Raw genomic sequence first — 22,782 nt, forward strand, 5'->3', positions numbered from 1 at the left:
ATCCAAATTAGTTAGCATATAGTGCCACAATGATTTCAGGAGTAGATTCCTTAGTGTCCCTTATCTATTTAGCCCATCCCCCCCCACAACCCCTCCAGCAACCCTCAGTTTTTTCTCCATATTTAAGAGTCTCTTCTGTTTTGTCCCCCTTCCTGTTTTTATATTATTTTTGTTTCCCTTCACTTATGTTCATCTGTTTTGTCTCTTAAAGTCCTCATATGAGTGAAGCTGCAGTCTTTTATATCAACAGCAATCAATCAAAAAATGAAATTTTAAAATAATTCCATAGACAGTAGCACCAAAACCATAAAATACTAGGAATAAATCTAGTAAAAGTTGGCGAAGCCACACACACACTGAAAATTACAAAACACTGCTGACATAAATAAGACCCAAATAAATGGAGATGACCTATGTTCTGTTTGGAACACTCAATATTAAGATATCAATTCTCGGGGCCCCTGGGTGGCGCAGTCGGTTAAGCGTCCGACTTCAGCCAGGTCACGATCTCGCGGTCCGTGAGTTCGAGCCCCGCGTCAGGCTCTGGGCTGATAGCTCAGAGCCTGGAGCCTGTTTCCGATTCTGTGTGTCTCCCTCTCTCTCTGCCCCTCCCCCGTTCATGCTCTGTCTCTCTCTGTCCCAAAAATAAATAAACGTTGAAAAAAAATTAAAAAAAAAAAAAAAAGATATTAATTCTTCCCAAACTAATTTGTAGCATCAATGTAATCTCAATCAAATTCCCAGCAGGCTTATTTTGTGGAAATTGACAAGCTGGTTCTAAAATTCATATGGAAATGCAAAGGATCTAAAATAACCAAAACAATTTTGAAAAAGAATAAACTTAGAGGTTTTGTGCTGACTGATTTTAAGATTTCCCATAAGGTTACAATAATTAAGGCAATGTTTATGGACCAGAAGAGCAAATTCAGAAATAGACCCACAAATAAATGGCCAATTGATTTTTTTTTGTTTACAAAGGTAACAACATAATTCAATAGAGAAAGGATAGTCTTTTCATAAATAGTTTGGGACAACTGAATATCCATATGAAAAAAAAAAAAAGAAAGAAAGCCTTGGCCTGTTCCTCACACCATACACACACTGACTTAAAATTGATCATAGGCCTAAACAAAAAAGTTAAATTATAAAACATCTAGAAGAAAATACAAAATAAAGCCTTTGTGACTTGGGACGGGTAAGTCTTTCAGTCAGGACACAAAAAAACATGAATCTCAAAAAACTGATAAACATCATCAAAATTTTAAACTTCTGCTCTTTGAAAGACAGTGTTAAGAAAATGAATAGGCAAGCCCATGGAGAAAATATTTGATGTGGGTGTGTGTGTGTGTGTGTGTGTGTGTGTGTGTGTGTGTAAATGTTAATATAAATCTATACCAAAGTCTTATCAAGAATATGAAAAGAACTCTTAGAACAGTAATAAGAGAACAATTCAAAGAAAAGAAAGATACATCACAAAAGCAAGATCTGTGAATAGGCAATAAGCATATTAGTAGATACTCGATACCATTAGTCATCAGGGAAACGTAAGTTGGAACCAAAATTAGATGAGCACTACACATTCACTAAAATGGCTAAAATTGAGAAGCCTGTTGGCAAGAATGCAAACTAACTGGGACTTTCGGACACCTGCTAGTAAGAATGTAAAATGGATTAACCACTTTGGAAAATAATTAGGCAGTTTCTTATAAACATACACTTTAATATATGACCTATTCATTCTACTCCAAAGTTTTTACTCAAGAGAACTGAAAATCTGGGTTCCCACAAGATGTACACAAACACGTACAGGAGTATATTCATAAGAGGTGAAAAATAAAAAAACAAATGTCCAACAATAGGCAACTAAAAAGCGCCATTTTGTGATATCCCATCAAAGAACACTACTCAGCAATAAAAAGGAATCAACACAGATGAATCTCAAAAACAGTATTCTGTGCAAAAGAAGGCAAAGGAAGATTTCATTTTATGGAATTCTGGCAAAGGCAAAAGCAATCTAAGTGGCAGAAAGCAGAGTTAGTGGCTTCCTGGGAGAAAGAGAAGGGGACTGGCTGCAAAGGGGCATAAGGGAATTTTCTGAAAAGGTTCTATCTTGATATATATCTTGTATATATACACAGGCATATATATTTGTCAAAGCTCATCAAATCATGTACGTAAAAAGGTACATTATGTTGTGTATAAATTATACCCCAATAAATTAGATTTTAAAATACTTATTTTTTTTAAACATTGATATCCCATATATATTATTTAATTGGTCTGAGATGTGTCCTGAGCATCAAGACTTTTTAAATTTTTCCCAAAGATTCCAACTTACACCCAAAGTTGAGAACCACTACTTTAAAGGCCAAGGAGGAAACGAAATGACCTAGTGTTCAGGGACACAAACAGATGATGATTGGCTCTCTTGGTGTGAGCATGGCAGTCACAGAACACCCATCCCAATGTCACAGGCCACTGCCAGAGTACCTGTGCCTTTGCTTTATTTGCTAATTGGCACAACAGTCTCCACAAAAGCCAGGTCATGCTACTTTACAGATCCAGAGCAGATATTGCCCTTAAAGACCCCTTGTCCGGTCTAGCAAGGCAGCCAGACAAGAGCCACTCCAGTTCCTGGCCAAGGATGTGCATGCAAGCCTGAGCCCTCGGGCCCAGGTATGGACCAAACGCGCAGGCCAGCCAGGGGGCATCCGAAGGGCCTTCCAAGTGATGCTCCCAAGGCCTCCCTCCTCCCTGACCCGGCAGCAAAGGAAAACTGCCTGGAGAGACCAGTGTGCCGAGGTCAACAGAGGCCACGGTGGAATCTCCAGGCTGGAGCTCACACGGATCGCTTTTCCACACCTCACTTTGCCATCTGAAATTTATCGAAATGACAGTGTCACGTTCTGGATGTTTCGTTTGTAAATGATTGGCGGCCTCTCTAAAGAGGAAAAGCCTTTCTCCGAGTGCTGGCTGAGAAGAAAGTACAGAGTACAGCCACGAAACTCTCCATGAATCTTATTCTCCCTGCCCTCTCCAGCACGATGATGCACCCACCTGTTGCCACAGGCAGGGCTTTTCCCCCACCCGTCACTCTCTGTGGAACCACACACGCTTGTAGTAGGCCACGTGACATAGTTTAGGCCAGGGCCCCACCCTGTTGCCCCCAAAACGAGACACCGACTACTCAGGATGCCTGGCTCAGAACCAGCTTTGTGACTCCTACCAGAATGGTAAAACCAGCTGCTGAGCCACCTGCAGATACTGAGTGAGCTCCATGAGGAAGATATAAAACTGAACAGAGTAGAGTGCCTGCCCTCAGGGAGCTCATAGTCCTGTAAGGGAACCGTGAGAAACACACAAATCTTATGACACCAGGTAGACTGAGGTAGCACCATGGGAAACATCTAGAATACAGACCACACAACACCTGAGGGCAGAGCATGCACATCTATCATCAGGGGACTTCACCTCCTTTGGTGGGTGCCTATCTCTCGTAGGATAAAGCCCAGATTCTTTAGATGAAACCCAAAGCACTCCGTGGCCTCGAGTTTGCTGGCCCTCCCTGTACAGGTCACCCTTCGGCCACACTGACCCACTCCCAAGCACCTGAAAATGGCGTTCTCTTCCTCCAAGACTTTGTATATGCTCTTCTCTCTCTGTAGAGTATTAACTTTCTTCTTGTCTCTTCTGCATCACTGTGAGATGCAACACAGGGGCACCTCTTTCGTGAAGTCTTTCCCAATCCTCCCCCTCCCTGCCCCACAGAGAAGCAGGCATTCCCTTCTCTCATTCCCATGACACATACTTTCCTGCCAGGGTGGACAACACGTGCTCTTGTGGCTCCCACACCACACTGCCACCCTCCCGACGGCAGTGACCAGGTCTTTCAGCCACGCATTCATTCATTCAACTGCTTTTCAACAAGTATTTAGCGAGGACCTGCTATGGGCCAGGCACTGTTCCAGGCTCTCAAAAGAGAGACAGGCAAGGCCACTGTTTCTGTGGAACTTATGTTCTTGGAGGAGATGGGAGATGGACAGACATCCTAAAATAAATTAATTTTCTAAAAGCATCAGAGTGATAAATACTACGTGTAATATTATTTACAAACACAGCGACCTGACAGCGACAATATGGCTACTTTAGGTGGTGGCTACGGCAGGCTCTCTGAGCAGATGACATTTTAACAGAGGTGGAAATGACAAGGACTTACCTATTGAGAAAACTGAGAAAAGCATTCTAGGTAGAGAGAACCACCAGTGAGGGCGAAGGCCTGCTATGAACCAAATTATATCCTCCCTAAAACCATATGCTGAATCCCTGATTCGCAGTATGGCTGTATTTGGAGTAAGGAAGTACTTAAGGTTAACTGAGGTCATGAGGTTGGAACCCTGATCCAATGAGATTACTGTCCTCATAAGAGGAGGCACCAGACAGCAAACTCACTCTCTCTCTCTCTCTCTCTCTCTCTCTCTCCCTTCCTCTCTCTTTCTGCCATGAAAGAACACAGGGAGAAGGTGGCCGTCTGTAAGCTGGAAGAGAGTTCTCACTGGGAAGAAAATACCCAACACCTTGATCTTGAACTTCTCAGCGTCCAGAAGCGTGAGACCCAGCGTTTAGTATTTTGTTATGGCAGCCCTACTTAACTAACACAGGCTTAACATGGAAGAAGGCAGGTCCAGTGCAGCTCACCCAGTGGGCGAGTAGCAGAAGATTATGCAAGAAGTCTTGCAAAACTGAGGAAGGCTTTGCTTATCTGGGACTCCCATGAGATCTCCAGATATCACTCCTGGTTAGCCGGGGATCCCTACTGCTTGGGCAACGTCCTTCCACAGTACGGATATCCTGAGGAAGCCTGGACCTGGACCAGGGAGGCCCAGGAACAGCAGGTGGGCACTGGACAGGCATAGCAGGGGCCGGGCAGTGAGGGTACTCAGAAACAGAGCCACTCTGAGATCCACACAGGCTACCAGACGGGCACCATCAGGGAATTCTGTCAGTGAGGGGCCAGTCCCCAGCCTCAGAGGTAGGGAATGACCAAGAGCCAGGCAGGGCCCCAGTTTGGCCCTGGGGTCCTGGGTTGCTTAAGAGCACGTAGGCCCAAAGAGCAAGCCAGAATCCAGAGACAACACTACTGCAACCTGCGTCTTCCCACAGAACGACCTGCAACCCTGGGGCCAGTGAGACCCCAGAATCTCAGACCCCACCCCAAGCCTACTGAGCTACATCTGCATTTGAGCCAGAGCCGTTAGTGATTCCGCTGAAGTCTGAGCAGCACTGCCCTCTTGGTGACTCATCATGACCCTCCCACGGAGTATTAGGGCCTGGAACACAGTAGGTGCTCAATTAAAAATCGCTGACTAAATACTGAAGGGAGTAAAGGTAAAACTGTTTTCCTTTCAGAGAAGTCATTACACAGTGTCGCCCATGAACCAAAAACTCAAGCAACACGTTGGCCTCTGAGGTTTAGATGTTGTTTACGCTCTGGGCGATGGTGGGCACCCCCATTCCTTTCTTTTATTACCAAATAGACATATGCGTGTAAGGGACGGCAGACTGACTCAGAAATTGTTTTTTAAACCTTCCATTCCCAAAGAACTGAGTGAGTCCAGAAGACTCAGAAAAAGGATGAAGTGATAGGAAGAGACTGAACACAGCCAGCACACAGGATGACCTGCAGCCCCCTCGTTCCCTCGGCAAAGACACGTCGTGGATGCCTGCAGCCCACTCCCCAACTCCCCCTAAATGACCACTCTTCTGTTGTCCCACCACCAAGACCAGCCTTGCTTGTGACCCTTGGCAAACTCCCTCCCCTCCTATCTTCCCAAGGATTAGCTGATGCAAAGGCTTTGATAAGCATCTGTTATTTCCATCACTTGAATTAGGTACTTGGTAAATAAAAGGACAAGGATAAGCCTGAGATCCAGCTCAAGAAGAAAAGTGCTCTTTGACTCAGGGAGAGATGAAAGAATCAAGAAGAGGGGTCAGCTGAGCACAGGCCCCAGACGAAGGCAGCAGGGAAAGGGCAGAGTGTGCAGGGTTCCAGCTCCGATGGCACACAAGGGCAGCCCAGGGGAGGGCTGTAGCAGGCAGCTCAGAGAGGGCGCAGAGCACAAGCCCAGGGGCAGCATAGGTCATGTTCTCACATTGGTGACGGCAAAACGGAACAAGCCACTGGCTCTTTCCCAGTCTCTGTTCAAAGTCAGAGTGGAGTTGGGGTTGAGGCATAGCAGCAGCAATCACACGGCCTGGGCACGAACTCCACCTTTGCCATCTGCAAGCTGTGTGATCCCAGGAAAGTCAATTAACCTCTCTGGGGCCCGGTTGCCTCAGGTGTGAAACGGAGATAAAATAATGTTACCTCAGAGGACCATCAGGAGAGATAAACATGTCAATACATGCAAAGCACTGAGGTCAGTGCCTGGCATAAAGGAGATGCTCTGGAAACCATTAGCACCTCTTATCTGTGACATGCTAATAAAATATCTCCCCACATACCTAGCAGAGTTGTTTCAAAAATATTTTATAAATAATAATGATGATACCATTATGTATTTTAACTGAAAATATTGTCTTATTAATATCTCATTTGAACTTCCCAGTAAACATATGAAGCCAGACGTAGCAGGTAACCCCAGGGAACACAGTGAAACATTAGATGTAAAAGTGCTTTGGAATTATTTTTTTTTTAATTTTTTTTTTCAAGGTTGTTTATTTATTTTTGGGACAGAGAGAGACAGAGCATGAACAGGGGAGGGGCAGAGAGAGAGGGAGACACAGAATCAGAAACAGGCTCCAGGCTCCGAGCCATCAGCCCAGAGCCTGACACGGGGCTCGAACTCACGGACCGCAAGATCGTGACCTGGCTGAAGTCGGACGCTTAACCAACTGCGCCACCCAGGCGCCCCAAAAGTGCTTTGGAATTATAGCAGACTTGTCAAGCTACTTTTTTTTTTAATGTTTATTTACTCTTGAGAAAGAGACAGACCATGAGCAGGGAAGGGGAAGAAAGAGAGGGAGACACAGAATCTGAAGCAGGCTTCGGGCTCTGAGCTGTCAGCACAGAGGCCAACACGGGGCTCAAACCCACGAACCGTGAGATCATGACCTGAGCCAAAGTTGGACGCTAAACCGACTGAGCCACCTGGGTGCCCCTGTCAAGCTCCTTCTAAGGGAAACCTGGCTCACATCTGCCTGTGGTAGCCACTAAGTGAGTTTCATACCACCTGACCCCCCACTCCACCCCTCACCCATGACTGAAACAGGGACGGGCACCTGGCCCAGTAACAGCCAATCCATAAGCTACACGGTGGTCTTTACAGCAGATTGAAGAAAGAGAATTTGCTCCATGGAGTCATACTAGGTTTATCAAAATCTCAAATCTTAGTGGAATCAAAAAATGAAGACTCTAAGAACATAAATTGGCACAACCACTTCAAAGAGCAATGTGGCAATGTCTATTCAAATTTTTAAATGTACATGATCTATGACCTAACGACACTTTCCTTGATATTTACTCTAAAGAAACATATATGACAAAAAGACATACCCATGGGTGTTTATTACAACATTACTTAAGATTAAAAAAAGTTTGGAATTTGGAAACAACCTAATTACCCATTGGTAAATGACCAGATATGACATAGCATTCGACAGAGTGCTAACAGCAGTTAAAGGAATAAATTACAACCATAGGCATCAAAGTGGTTATATTTTGCTAATGTTTATTTTTTTTATGTTTATTTACTTTTGAGAGAGAGACAGAGAGAGTGAGAAGGGGAGGGGAAGAGAGAGACAGGGAGAGAGAGAATCTCAAGCAGGCTCTGCACTGTCAGCACGGAGCCCAATGTAGGGCTCAAACTCACAAACCATGAGATCATGACCTGAGCCGAAACACAGTCAAATGCTTAACTGACTGAGCCCCCCAGGCGCCCCTTAATGTTTATTTATTTTTGAGAGAGAGAGAGAGAGAGAGAGAGAGAATGAAAGAGACAAAGAGAGTGGGGGAGGGGCAGAGAGAGAGGGAGACACAGAATCCAAAGTGGGCTCCAGGCTCCAAGCTGTCAGCACAGAGCCCGACGTGAGGCTCGAATTCATGAACTGCGAGATCATGACCTGAGCCAAAGTCAGACGCTTAACTGACTGAGCCATCCAGGCGCCCCAAGGTGGCTACATTTTAAAGCTTACTATGAATGAAAAGACAACCCTCAGAATTGTACATACAGCTTTAATATTTATCTTTAAAGAATACAATATGTAACTTCCACTTCTGACAGTATGGCAATTTAGGTATCCTGGCCAACTGTCCCACTTGAAAACAACTAAAAATGCTTGAAAAAATATTTTAAAATATCTTTTTAAGTGTACCACTTAGCTTACAGGGCTAGAAAGGAACCTTCAAATTGTAGGTCAAAGTAGAAGTCAAAGAGGTAGGTGGAGTCCTGAAACTGGCTTCTGCTTGCTTACATGTGCCTAACCAAGTGAACCTGAGCTTCAATTTTCATGGTTTCACCAGGCAGGAGAGAACACAAAGTCAGGGACCATAGCTGATTGAAAAAAAATGGTCACATATGTGATAGATTCTCTCTGGGCTCTATTCTATCGTATGTTTGTCTACACTGTCACCAATAAAGCTGTTTACTAAATCCCACACTCAGACACTAATTCCTTCGACTTTTTTTTTTCAAAGTTGTTTTGGCTCTTATGAGTTCTTTGCATTCCCACATAAATTCTAGAATCAGAAACTAGAGAAAGTCAGATTATCGATGACCTAGGAAGATGTGATCTGGGAATAAAAGGCAGAGTGGCAAACAGGAGGGAAGTGAATGCTAGAGCTGTCCTCTTAATCAACCCTCGTGTCTGGGGCACGATGTCCTGACTCTGTGGCTCAGCTTACAGGGCAGAGTATGGAGTGGAGCTGGCCTAGACAAGGAAATACAAAAGCTCTCTTTTGTATGTGAGGATAATCCATCCACATGTAGCATGTGCGCAGGGCCATTTTCCCAGCAAGTTCCCACAGCCCTCCACCTGGCTCTCCCCCTGAGGCCAGTGATCCACATTCCAAATCCCAGAATGTTAGGGGGCACATGGGCCTGGGAGATCACCTAGCCCAATTCCTTCATCTTGCAGATGAGAATCCTAGGTGCAGAGCTGGCTGAAAACAAAGCCTCTTTAAAAACAAGACTATAGATGCTGGAGAGGATGTGGAGAAACGGGAACCCTCTTGAACTGTTGGTGGGAATGCAAATTGGTGCAGCCACTCTGGAAAACAGTGTGGAGGTTCCTCAGAAAATTAAAAATAGACCTACCCTATGACCCAGCACTGGCACTGCTAGGAATTTACCCAAGGGATACAGGAGTACTGATGCATAGGGGCACTTGTACCCCAATGTTTATAGTAGCACTCTCAACAATAGCCAAATTATGGAAAGAGCCTAAATGTCCATCAACTGATGAATGGATAAAGAAATTGTGGTTTATATACACAATGGAGTACTACGTGGCAATGAGAAAGAATGAAATATGGCCCTTTGTAGCAACATGGACGGAACTAGAGAGTGCGATGCTAAGTGAAATAAGCCATACAGAGAAAGACAGATACCATATGTGTTCACTCTTATGTGGATCCTGAGAAACTTAACAGAAACCCATGGGGGAGGGGAAGAAAAAAAAAAAGAGGTTAGAGTAGGAGAAAGCCAAAGCATAAGAGACTCTTAAAAACTGAGAACAAACTGAGGGTTGATGGGGGCTGGGAGGGAGGGGAGGGTGGGTGATGGGTATTGAGGAGGGCACCTTTTGGGATGAGCACTGGGTGTTGTATGGAAACCAATTTGACAATAAATTTCATATATTGAAAAAAATAAAAATAAAAATAAAAATAAAAGTAAAAAATAGAAACAAGGCTCCTAAATTCTGGCCCATTACTGTTTCACCAGAACACATTTTTTTTAATTGTGGTAAAATACACACAACATAAAATTTACCCTCTTACTCATTTTTAAGCATACAGTTCAATACTACTAGATACATTCACATCATTGTGCAACCAGCACTGCTCTCCAGCCCCAGTAGCTCTTCACCTTATAAAACTGAAACTCTGCACCCACTAAACAATAATTTCCCATTCTCCCTCCTTGGTCGCTGGCAAACATCATTCTACTTTTGTTCATATTCTTTGTCTATTTTCTGTTGACTATTCTATCTACTTCCTGCAAATGGATCATATAGTATTTATCTTTCATGACTGGCTTATTTCACTTACCAGAATACCTTCAAAGTTGATCCATGTAATAGCATGTGCCAGGATTTCCTTCCTTCTTATGGCTGAATAACATTCCATTGTCTGTCTATACCCTATTTTGTTTATCCATCCGCCCACTGATGGACACTTAAGTTGCTCCAGCCTTTTGGCTACTGTGAATAATGCTGCTATGAATAGGGGTGCAAAAATTAAAAATAGGATTGTTATATGATCCAGTAATCCCACCTCTGGACATTTTTGAACAGCTTCCATAATGTTTTATACAGTGACTGCAGTGTTTTACATTCCCGCCAACGAAGCCCAAGGTTCCAATTTCTCAACATCCTCACCAAAATGTATCGTTGGCTGTTGTGTTTCTTTATTTATATAGTAGCTATCCAAATGTGTGGGAAGTCATATCTAACTGTGGTTTTGAGTTGCATTTCCTAATGATTAGTGATGTTGAGCATCTTTTTGTGTGCTTATTAGCTATTTGTATAAACTCTTTGGAGAAATGTCTATTCCAGTCTTTTTGCCCATTCTTTAGTCAAGTTGTTTTCATTGCTGTTATTGTTTTTGTTCCTGTTGCTGTTGTTGAGTTGTAGGAGTTCTTTATATATTCTGGACATTAACCCCCTATCAGATATATGATTCACAAACATTTTTTTCCCCATTCACAGGTTGCCTTTTCACTCTGTTGACTCTGTCCTTTGATGCACAAAACACATGGCTTCTTTTTCAAGAAGACCTCAGGGGATTTAGGGAGCTGGGGGAGGGGAGTCACGAGTTAGATAATATAGCTATTTTACTATACAGAGCTAAATGGTACACATGTGGATCAAATTCTGCTTCTGACATAAAGGCCAAGGTGAGGACCATGGACAGCACCCAGAGAGGTGCGTGGTGTGTGTGTGTGTGTGTGTGTGTGTGTGTGTGTGTGTGGTTTTTTGTTTTGTTTTTTGTCATGGTAATTTGTGCTGAACCCTTTGAATGCTGAGCATTTGTTTAGTGCTCACTCTACTAAAATTGAAATCTGAGTTCTACAAACAGCATAACAAAGAACTTCTGTCCTCAGGGATTTCATGGTCAAGTTGGAGAGCTAGGAAACAAAGGACACAGAATGCTGAAGGAACCCTATCCTTAAAAATACTGTGGAACTGAAGTCCATGATCAGATGATTGGGTTGCTCTTGAAAAGATCTTGAAGAGACGGGGTGCTCAGTTGGTTGAGCATCCAACTTCAGCTTTGGCTCAGGTCATGATCTCACAGTTCGTGAATTCAAACCGTGCATCAGGCTCTCTGCTGTCAGCATAGAGCCCACTTCAGATCCTCTGTCCCCCCGTCTCTCTCTCTGTCCCTCCTCCTCCTCTCTCTCTGTCTATAAATAAACTTTTAAAAAGTTTAAATACACTTTAAAAAACTTAAAGAGTGCATTGAGGAGACGTGGTGGCACTGAGACCTGAAAAGGTGTGGTGGATATAATGCGATCATAGAATCCAAGTAAGAAGTCCCAAGAGCTTCAAGTCTTCCAAGAGCAATGGAGTGGATGGAAAAGAGGACTTGAAAGAAATCAACATAACTTCAAAACTGGATGGAGCAGAGGAATATAAGATGACCCCGATGTTTCTGGCTTAGTTTGTTTACTAACTGCCACAAACTAAGGCAATGAATGTAGGAGGTGGAGCTGATATAAAAGGAAAGATAGTGCATCTTATTTTAGACATTCAGAGTCTAGGGTGCCTTTAGGACAGAGGGAGATATACAATAGGCAGTTAGAAGTATGGATCTGGAGCTAAAAAAAGAAAAATAAATTAGAAAAATAAACATGGTAGCAAAAGACATGGGAGCAGATAAGCTCACTCAAAGAGATTGGTTTGAAGAAGGAAGAAAATCTGGGAGAAGACCTACATCTAAAAAGGGAAGGGAGTGGGGTGCTTGGCTGTCTCAGTCGGTGGAGTGTGCGACTCTTGACCTTGTGGTCATGAGTTCAAGCCCCATGTTGGGCATAGAATTTGCTTCATTAAAAAAAAAACATATATATATGTGCGTGTGTGTGTGTATATATATTAAATATATAAACATATATGTTAAAAATATGTATGATATAAATATAAAATATATATAAATATAAATATATACATTAAATACATATAAACATTTATTATATATAAAATACATAAGTTATATTATTTATATTTATATTTATATTAAAAAGGGAAGGGAGAGGAGGAAAAGACTTCAAAAAAGGAGACTTGGAATTTTGAATGGTCAGAGGTTTACCCAAAGTATGCCAACATTTAGTTGAATTGATCAGACAGTGGGTTGGGCAACAGGACCCACCCTTGGGGTCCAAACCTTTCAAGGGAACACTGAACTAGAATTTCTTTTGTGCTTTCTGTAAAAGTAGAAGATTCAGAAGGTCCATCCAATTCTTCAGCTCCTGGGGATTCTGTGAACATGAATCAAGTCTCACAAAGCTTTTTAGAGAAGGGTCGATATGCAGTAGATATGGGTGACCCCAGGAGACACAAGCCCAGAAGATCCCAACTGTCTACATCTGCGTACAAGACCCAGGAAACTTCTCGAACAAAGAAATGTTTCCCGTTCAAACAGGATCAATACTTAGTTTTCTCCCATGGGCCAAATTTCTGTGTATTTTTATTAAAGAAGAAAAAAATGCAGTCCTGATGAGTTGTGATTCACCTCAGTGTGAGCTGTGACAGACGCTTCAGAAACATGTCTAGGAAATTACTACCTCACACATCTTTAGGCTTGATTACCAGGACCTCACAGAGTCACTTTTGCTGAGTTCAGTGATGACATCTGATGGCCTCTAAAGTGTTATATGAATCAAAGTAAGTTCCACAATCTATTATCTTAACTCCTGAATCAGGGAGCAACCTGGTAAAACTTCTAAGGATGGGACAAGCAAGCCATTTTTCAAATGAATGACAGGGCTCGACTAAGAAGGTCGGGTAAGGGAAGGGGAAGGACAATGAGCATGAAACCCTCACTGGTCTTGATTCAGGTCCTTGAAGATCTTGAGAAACACACACCATGTACACATCATCAATGGCTGATCTGTCAGAAACACCAGAAGCTGAAATGAGGCAGAACAGTGGGCTTCCAAAAAGGAAAAATAATAACAATCTCACACTTTATGGATTTAGAGTTATGCTTTCAAGAAATAACGTATGGGGATGATTATTTCACTGAAAAAATGCACATGGCAAATAGCTAGCTAGCCAGACCCGCATTGACATGGATGTGATATAGGCTTACATATTTATTTGCAAAACACAATGTAATAGAAACGGACATCACACTTTGCATTTATATAGCAACTATTTCTCCAAGGACCTCAAAGGATTCTACAGCCATTACTGGATCAATCCTTGTTACATGCTTGTAAAATGAAGGAGAGGCAAGGATTACACATCCTATTTTATGAAAGAGGAAGCAGATACCCCAAGAGGATACACGGATTGGCCAAGGGGATATGGTGAGTCATTTATTTGCTCAAAACCACGCAGGGACTGAAATTAGTCCCAAACTGTCCTTATACTTGCTGATTTTTACCTACAGACTTCTGAAAAGGAAATGATTCTGTTCCTCAGCCTTGCATTTGTGATTCAGGCCATCAGACAGCCAGTGTCTAGGGCAGGGTGTGAGCTACAGAAAGGACAAGGTTAGCAAGTGTCTGGCATTTCACTTTGCCTTCAGTGGGCTGCTCTACCCATGTTCTTATGAAAAGATACAGGGTTCTTGACAACACGGAGGAGAAAACCTTCCTGCCATTACTGCACCAGAACCAAACGACAGGACTCCATGTTAATCACTGACATTTAGTGACTCCAAAATGTGCATTTTCAATGTGCACTTCAATACACTTTGTCATTTACCTTACAACTATTACGTGAGGTATCATTTCCTTGTAACAAGAGATTGTATGACTTATCCATGGTCATGTAAGTAATAAATTTTAGGCTCAGGATTTGAATGCATTTTTGCTGATTTGAAAAGTTGTACATTCCTACTGTGTTTTCCTGACGTGACTTCACTCTCCCACACAATGGGGGTGCTAGAGTCATAGCCTAGAGACCTTTAAAAATACTAGAACCAACCTGGGGCTACACACACACGCGTGCGCACACGCTCACACACTTTCCAAATGACAGCCCAGGGTGAGTGCTATTTCCCCTGGTCTCCCTGGACAAATCCACTGGACCTGGCCCTGTCTCGGGCCACTCTGAGCCCCAGGATAGTTTGAGCCTTCTCCTGCCCTAGATTCACACACTTGTCTGACCCAGGCCTGAGCTGGTGGCAGAACCAGCTGAGTTCCATGAACAGGAAGCAAAGGGAAGACAGAAGATGATAACCCGGAAGCTGCCCCAGTGCAGTCTTGTCCCACCGACACTAAACACCACTAGCTGGCAAGGGAGTTCCAACCATCACCAGCAGCATGGGTTGGGTCTGTCTTCTGGGGGCCTCACATTCTTCATAGAGAGAAAAACTGAGGTACTGACCTTGCCCCAAGCTACCAAGGAAATCAGCAAGTGGAAATGCAGCAGGGACTATTTTCCCTCATGTTTTCTCTAATCTAGATTTAGAATGTGATATATCCACTGGTAGAGAAAGCCATTCTCTGAAAATCAGCATTGGAAGGGAAAGGACCAGCGTCTTCAGTGGAACCTTACTGTTTTAAGTGCTTTGTACGCAACATCTCATTTATGCCCACACCCAGAGGTATAGCTATTATTATTCCCACTCTCCACACAAAGAAAGTGATGCTCAGAGTCCAAACAGCAGAGCTAATAGGTAATAAAGCCAGGATTCAGACATGGATCTGTGGGGCTCATACCCTTCACATTAAGCTTCACTAACCTCCTCTAAAGAGTCTGATGGTGTGCCCTTCTCCTGATGATGTCATCCCAGTGGTGGCAGGGGAAGCTTCTGGCTTATGCTCAGAGCAGAGATGTGAGTCACAGACGCAGGCAGGCCCATGTGTGGGCGAGAGGCCCTCTTCACGAGGCACTGCAGGCACTGGGCCTGGGCCTGGGATGCAGTCTCAACAGCACTGGCACTCTCAGGCTTTGCTTTCCAGCTGGCACCTGACAGTACAGAGCAGTGCTGTCCACAAACACAAGTCACATAAAAAAAATTGCCGGTGTTGGATGTGGAGAAAAGAGAACCCTTGTGCACTGATGGTGGGAATGCAAACTGGTGCAGCCACTATGAAAAACAGTATGGAGGGGCGCCTGGGTGGCTCAGTCGGTTGGGTGTCCGACTTCGGCTCAGGTCATGATCTCGTAGTCCGTGGGTTCGAGCCCCGTGTCGGGCTCTGTGCTAACAACTCAGAGCCTGGAGCCTGTTTCAGATTCTGTGTCTCCCTCTCTCTCTCTGCCCCTCCCCTATTCATGCTCTGTCTCTCTCTGTCTCAAAAATAAATAAACGTTAAAAAAAATTTTTAAAAAAAGGAAAAAAAAAAAGAAAAACAGTATGGAGGGGCCTGAAAAAATTAAAAATAGAACTACCATATGATCTAGCAAATCCACTTCTGGAAGTATGTCCAAAGGAAATGGAAACACTAACTCGAAAAGATATCTGCACCCCACGTTCATTGCAGCATGACTCACGATAGCCAAGACATGAAAACAATCTAAGTGTCCACCAATGGATAAACGGATTAAGAAGTTGTGATAGACATCCAAGGGAATATTATTCAGCCATTTAAAGAAATCCTACCATTTGCAACAACATGGATGAACCTGGAAAGCATTACGCTAAGAGAGGTAAGTCAGACAGAAAATGACAAACACTGGATGATCTCACTTATATGTGGAATCTAAAGAAGTTTTTTTTAAAACACCAAACTGTTAGAAAAAGTGATCATATCTGTGGTTAACTAAAGTGAGGGGTGGGGAAACTGAAGGAAGCTGGTCAAAAGGTCCAAACTTCCAGTTATCAGATAAATAAGTACTAGGGATGTGATGTACAACAGGATTACAGCTAACACTGCTTTATGATATACGAGAAAGTTGTTAAGAGAGTAGATCCTAGAAGTTCTCATCACAGGGAGAATTTTTTTTTCTTTTTATTGTATCTCTGTGAGATAACGCATGTTAACTAAACTTGTCGTGGTAATCCTGTCATAATATACGCAAATCAAACCATCATGCTACCATATACCTTAAATTTATACAGTGATGTGTGTCAATTATTTCTCAATAAAACTGGAAAAAATATATGTAATGTGAACCACAGATGCAAGCCATATGGGTAATCTTAAAATGTCCAGTAGTTCATAAAATAAGTAAAAAGAAACATGTGAAATTAATTATAACAATGTACTTTATTTAAACCAATACATGCAGCAGATTATCATTTCAACATATAGTCAATATAAAAAATATTAATGAGTATCTTACATTCTCTTTTCTGTACTAGGTCTTTGAAACCCAGAGTATTTTACACACTTACAGCACATACCCATTTAGACAAGCCACATTTCAAGTGCTCAATAGCCACACGTGGCTAGAAGCTACCACACTGGATAGCACAGATGTGGAAAAACAGTGTGTGGAAGGAGGCTTGGAAAGCTCGCATGGTGGGTCCTCAACTGACCAACTACCATGGTGGTTTAGCATAATGGTGAGAGGCTGGACCCCGGACTGAGAACTTCCTGCCTTTGAATTCCAGTTCTACCACATGCCAGCTGTATGTCCTTGGGCAAGTTACTCAGCCTTTGTCACCTCCTCTGTAACATGAAGGTGACAATATCTACCTCAAAGAGTTCTTTAAGGATAAAAAAAAAAAAGAAGAAGCGTTTAGAACAGTACTGGACACAGGGGCGCCTGGGTGGCTCAGTCAGTTGAGCGTCCAGCTCTTGGTTTCATCTTAGGTCATAATCTCACGGCTTGTGAGATCAAGCCCCCCCCAACGGGATCTGTGCCGATGTCAGCCTGCTTGGGATTCTCTCTCTCCCTCTTTCTCTGCCCCTCCCAAAATAAATAAATATTTAAAAAAAAAAAAAAAAAGAACAGTAATGGGCACGTAGTAAGTAATGTAAAGTCATTTGCTGCCATTATTATTACTACTATTATTATTATTATTTTCACTGGGACCCAGTTACCTTATCTGTAAAATAAGGATGTTAAAAAGAGATGATTATTGAGATTCCTCCTTCCTCTGTTATTGAATGGAAAATTGGGGTAGGAATTTAATGCCATGTTTAATCTCTGAGTTTCAGTTCTGGAGTACCCACTGGGCAGGACCTCAGATCCAACCTGTTTCTATAGGGAAGAGTTGCAAGACGCTCCTCTGGCTGGGCGAGGTAGATGGGAAGAAGAAGGTGCCGCCTCATTTGTCATCAGTGTTAGAAACCTGCTCCCTCCACCCTGGGCTCATGCTGACTTCCTCCATGGGCAGCCTCTACATTCCTCCAGGCATCCTCCACAAACACAAAGTCCCCAGTTATAATCCCTCCACTATTTGAACCTGTGAGCTAGAAGAAACCTAAGCTGGGCCTGCAGTTTGGAGCAAAACTCATCCTTTTCCGAGTGCCTCCAGCACCAACTAATAGAAAAGAATCCCCACAGGGGATGATGGCCCTGCAGCTTTGCCCATCAGCTGTCCTCAGGGCCGAGAGAAGAAAAAGAAGCCGGGTGATCAGAAGGCCAAACGCTTGCAAAGCTGTGAATGAAGATGCCAAAATTGTAGCAATAGCTATCCCAAGGGGCGCAGCTCAGAGCCTTCCACCTGTCGGGCTGCCTTCCCCTCGAGACCAAACTGATCGGTTGTGGAAATTCAAGATGGAAACAGCCCAGTGGGTCAGGCACCTCATCCCTGGGGAGACTGGTAGGGAGAGCACGTCTCCACACTCATCTCCAAGGACTGCTCCAATCCCTCCTGGAATGAGTCAAAAGCTGGCGCGTCTGCTACTTCTCTTGAAGGGCAGGAATCTGCAGTCTAACATGCCTCAGCACCAGGAATTCTTCCTCCCCAGGATACCAAACAGAAGGATGACAGGGCTGCTCATCTCAGAAAAAGAAGCTCAACAACCACAGCCACCCCCCCAATCCCCCACCCTGCCAAACCGTGGTTTCTTCCCAACTGTTCGCATAGATTTTCTGAGAGCTACATTCTCCCACATCAGCAAGCCCTTACCGAGAGCCCACCCTGGAAAGAGAGATGCCAGAGAACTGGGAATCACAGGCCCACCTCTGAGAAGGGACTCAAGCCCAATCACCAGTCAACGTAAGGAGAACAAAGCACCATTCTCGGCCCTGGAGGAGGCGGGGACAAAGTTGAGACCCTCACGCTCAGGCCCACTGGGAGCACCAGGACCTGATCTCAGGCCGAACTGGGGAGATGTTTTCGCACATCCCAGACACACTGACTGAATCTGAAATATTTCCGTATATGGCCTGGCTGAGTGCCCTCAACACCCATTGCGAAGGGGCTGCCTTCTCCCTTTGTGACTTGCTGAGAGCTTCTTGGCCCCTGGTCTGCACACAGAAAGAATTCCGGAATCCCACTGTCTAAATGCAAGGGGCTGGTCCGAGCTAACAGAGTTGCCACCACACCTTTATCATTAGCACCACCACCGCTCGCCCACCCACCTCACCCACTCACACCCCCTGTAGTCCTCCCAGGTAAGCCGGGGGGGGGGGGGGGGGGAGGGGAGGGTGTCTTCTTAACTGCAGCAGCAAAACACCACCCATGCAGGCATGACCCAAAGGGACCTTCCTGTCTGCCCCATGAAGGAAAGTGAAGGTCCTACAGGACCTGGACCAATGAGAAGTGGAAAATGAAGAAAGAGGGCAGAATTCTCCACACTGCAAGATGAGCTCAAGTTTTTTGCTCCGAGGCCACCTGTTGTCCTCAGTTTCGGTGCCTCTCCAGGCCTGTTCTTTTTGCTCATTAGGTAAATGTGCCAACACAAAGAAAGAAATCAAGATCTGCTTAGCTTTCCCCACTGGCCCTGTCAATTGTTCCGAGGAAGACAGTTCCTTCCACACAGTTCGGGCAATGGGTCCCAGGGGGCAAGGAACGGCTCCGTCCTGTAAATGTATTTACACAGCACAGGGCTTGTTCTTCACGTGTAGCCAGCAGCCCCCCTCTCCTGAGGGCTCCCAGGAAATTTTATCACCTGGGAGGGCCCTCAGCCGCTGCTCTCACCAAGTCCCTCCTCGATCATCAGAACAGACAGATTGTCTAGCTCTGCGGAGATTCGGCCTCCCCCAGTGAGCCGGCTCAGTGGCTGACAGAAGGTTCACCAGCCATCTGAGGCAGGCGGCCTCCTCTGCACACCGTCTGCACTCCCACGCCGGGGCTGCCTCCTCAGACTGTCTAATGAGGTTCTCTTGCCAGGATGGAGGGAGCGGACAAAAGCCCAGATCACAGCATCTTTAACAAAGGCACCACTTAGAAATACGGGCACTGGGGAGAGGTAGCGGTGGCATCGAGGTCAAGCCAGACAGGCAAGACTGAACAAAAAAGGACTAGATCTATTCCGGAGAGTTTCAGAGATGAAAAGGGAGTTCAAAAGCCATCCAGTCCTGCAACCCACTGTACAGATGAGAAAACTGAGGTCCAAAGAAAATAAGTTAAGAGTATTACACAGTAGTTAAGAACAAGGGTTTGGGGACTTGGTTGTAGCCCAGCTCTACAACTTGCTTGCGCTCTACGGTCTTTGACCTAATTTCTATGAATCTCTCTCATCTTTAAAATGCCTATAATAAAACCCACCTCATATGATGGTTTGTGATGCTCACGTGGGATAATGAAGTAAATAAAGCACAGTAACTGCATAATTAATGGTAACAATTATCACTATTACTAAGTAATTTGGCCAAAATCACTCAGAGAATGCATCTCAGAGGTAAGACTCGAATTCAGTTCTTTGTATTTCTACATCAGTGTTCATCATCAGATGGTCAGGGACTTCAAGTCCCTGACACTTTCTGTGTCAATTAGGACCTCCATTCCTCTGCTGGACACAGTGGCTTAAGAAACTGGAGGTACAGTCTTTCACAGAAGTAAAACCAAATGGGGCGCCTAGGTGGCTCAGTCAGTTGAGCGTCTAACTTCGGCTCAGGTCATTATCTCACACTCTGTGAGTTCAAGCCCAGCGTCAGGCTCTGTGCTGACAGCTCAGAGCCTGGAGCCTCCTTCAGATTCTGTGTCTCCTTCTCTCTCTGCCCTCACCCTCTTCCACTCTCTGTCTCTGTCTCTCTCTCTCTCAAAAATAAACAAACATTAAAAAAAAAATTAAAAAAAAAAAGAAGTAAGACCAAATGTTAGAAGCACAGCACTGGCAAGGGGGCCCCATGAACACAGCCTCCTATTTTTCCGCCATCCTGAGCTCTTGGCTTACATCCTCAAGGTCACAAGATGGCTGCTGGGGTTCCTGTCACTGGCAGGAAATGGAATGAAAAGAGGCAATGAGGCACTCCTCCCAGGAGAGTCAGCCCCCTTCCCAAAGACTTCCTGGAACCCCATTCTGTAACTTTTGCTTATGATTGCCCACCCTGGCTGCAAAGGGAGTCGGACAGCACCCGAGAAATCCAGGGTTGGGTTACAAAGGAGACAGATACTGAAACGGAAATGAACAGTCTTGACTTTGTAGCCACACTCTCTATGATAACAAATTAAGTCAAGTCACCCCTTGCATCTATTTCCCATCCAGGAGCTCTTAAGGGAGAATCCAGATGCTCCCCTTCTATGCCTATGGCTGCCCCAGTGACACATCCTGGTCCAGAATGGGAGTCTCAACACCCCTAGACATGCCTTCTACAGGACTCTGTAGAAAGAAAGAGTGAGCAAAGGAGGGGCTGCTCTGGGTGGGCCCCACATTGTCCACGGCCTGCCTAGGTGCCCTTAGGGTTTAGAGGTCGAATTCCTGTTCCTTGCTCCGATTAGGGCAGATCTGAGCAATACTGAGATGACACCTTTGAAAGTCAGTTTCTAAATCAGATTGTCTCTTCTGTTCTACACCCTCCACAAGTGCCCCATTTCTTTCACAGTAAAAGCCAGAGTCGTCACACTGATCTGCCAGGCCCCGCATAATCCCTCCAGGCACCTCTTTTGTGTCATTCGCTCCATTCTACTCCCCCCAACTCACGCTACTCCTACCACAGCAGCCTCTTTGCTACTCCTCAAACATGCACATACATTTCAACCTCAGGGTCTTTGCACTTGCTGTCCTCTTACCTGGAATGCTCCTGTCCCAGATATCCAAACATTTCATCCTCACTCCCTGCCAGGCTTTATTTAAATATCACCTTCTCGGGGCGCCAGGGTGGCTCAGTCGGTTGGGGGTCTGACTTCGGCTCAGGTCAGGATCTCACAGTTCATGAGTTTGAGCCCCACGTGGGGCTCTGGGCTGACAGCTCAGAGCCTGGAACCTGCTTCGGATTCTGTGTCTCCCCCTCTCTCTCTGCTCCTCCCCCGCTCATGCCCTATCTCTCTCTCCTTCAAAAATAAATAAAAACATTTAAAAAAATGTTTTTTAAATAAATTTAAATAAATAAATAAATATCACCTTCTCAGTGAGGCCTACATGGACTACTCTCTTTAAAATTGTAACCATGGCACCCCCAACACTGTCACCCTCTTCCGCCTTCCTGGAGTACTCCTCATCATCTAACCTACCATACCCTTTAGTTCTTTATTACATTTATTCATTATGCTTGGCATACTGCCATGCAATTTATTCACTTCTCATCTTTATTTATTTATGTGTTTTGAGGGCAGGGATTTGGGTCTGTTGTGTTCACAGCTACACCCTCAGCACCTAGCACAGAGCCTGACACACACAGCAAATGCTTCATAAATATTTGTTGAAGAAATGTATATATTAATGTAGCTCTGTCTTGGGGCAAATTAGAATTGCCAATTAGGAAAGGCAGTTGACAGGAAAGGAATAGATAAGAATCTGGCGTAACCAGCAAGACAGAAGCATCCACATTAAGTCAGATCAAGGAAACGGGCCTTCTGAGAGAAGAAACGGAAAATTAACGACCTAGATTCATGTTATACCCTTCCTAGCTAGATGAGTAAATACATTCTCTAGCGATTCTGCAGACGAGGGTCAGCATACCCATTCAGTGGACAGGGAAACTAATTACCAGCAATGGTGAGTCTAGTATCTCACATGGTCTTACTAAAAATGATTCAAAACTCAGCCCAGACTTAGGGTCTACAGCCTAAAAGAAAGCAGGCTTATTCTTCAAACGAGCTGCCACTGGGGTAGTTGCTCATTTTGTTCCACCTAAAACTTTCTGTCCCTCCTCTGGAGCTGCTGTGTTATTGTGTGGCTCTCACAAGTACCTTTCACCTCTGGGAGGTCACTTTTCAAAATAAGACCACCATGCCGTTGAAAGCCAGAGAAAGGCTGGTCAGGTCCAGGTAATGTTCCCTCCCATTTATATGCCCCGACACCACATTCGAGGGATGCCTAGGTGACAACGGAATCGATTCTCTGTCCCTAAATCAGCTAGAAATGGTTTTTTCCTCTCCTGCTGAATAATTTGGAA

This window comes from Acinonyx jubatus, chromosome A2, assembly GCF_027475565.1.
Source record: "Acinonyx jubatus isolate Ajub_Pintada_27869175 chromosome A2, VMU_Ajub_asm_v1.0, whole genome shotgun sequence".
Classification (NCBI taxonomy): Eukaryota; Metazoa; Chordata; class Mammalia; order Carnivora; family Felidae; genus Acinonyx; species Acinonyx jubatus.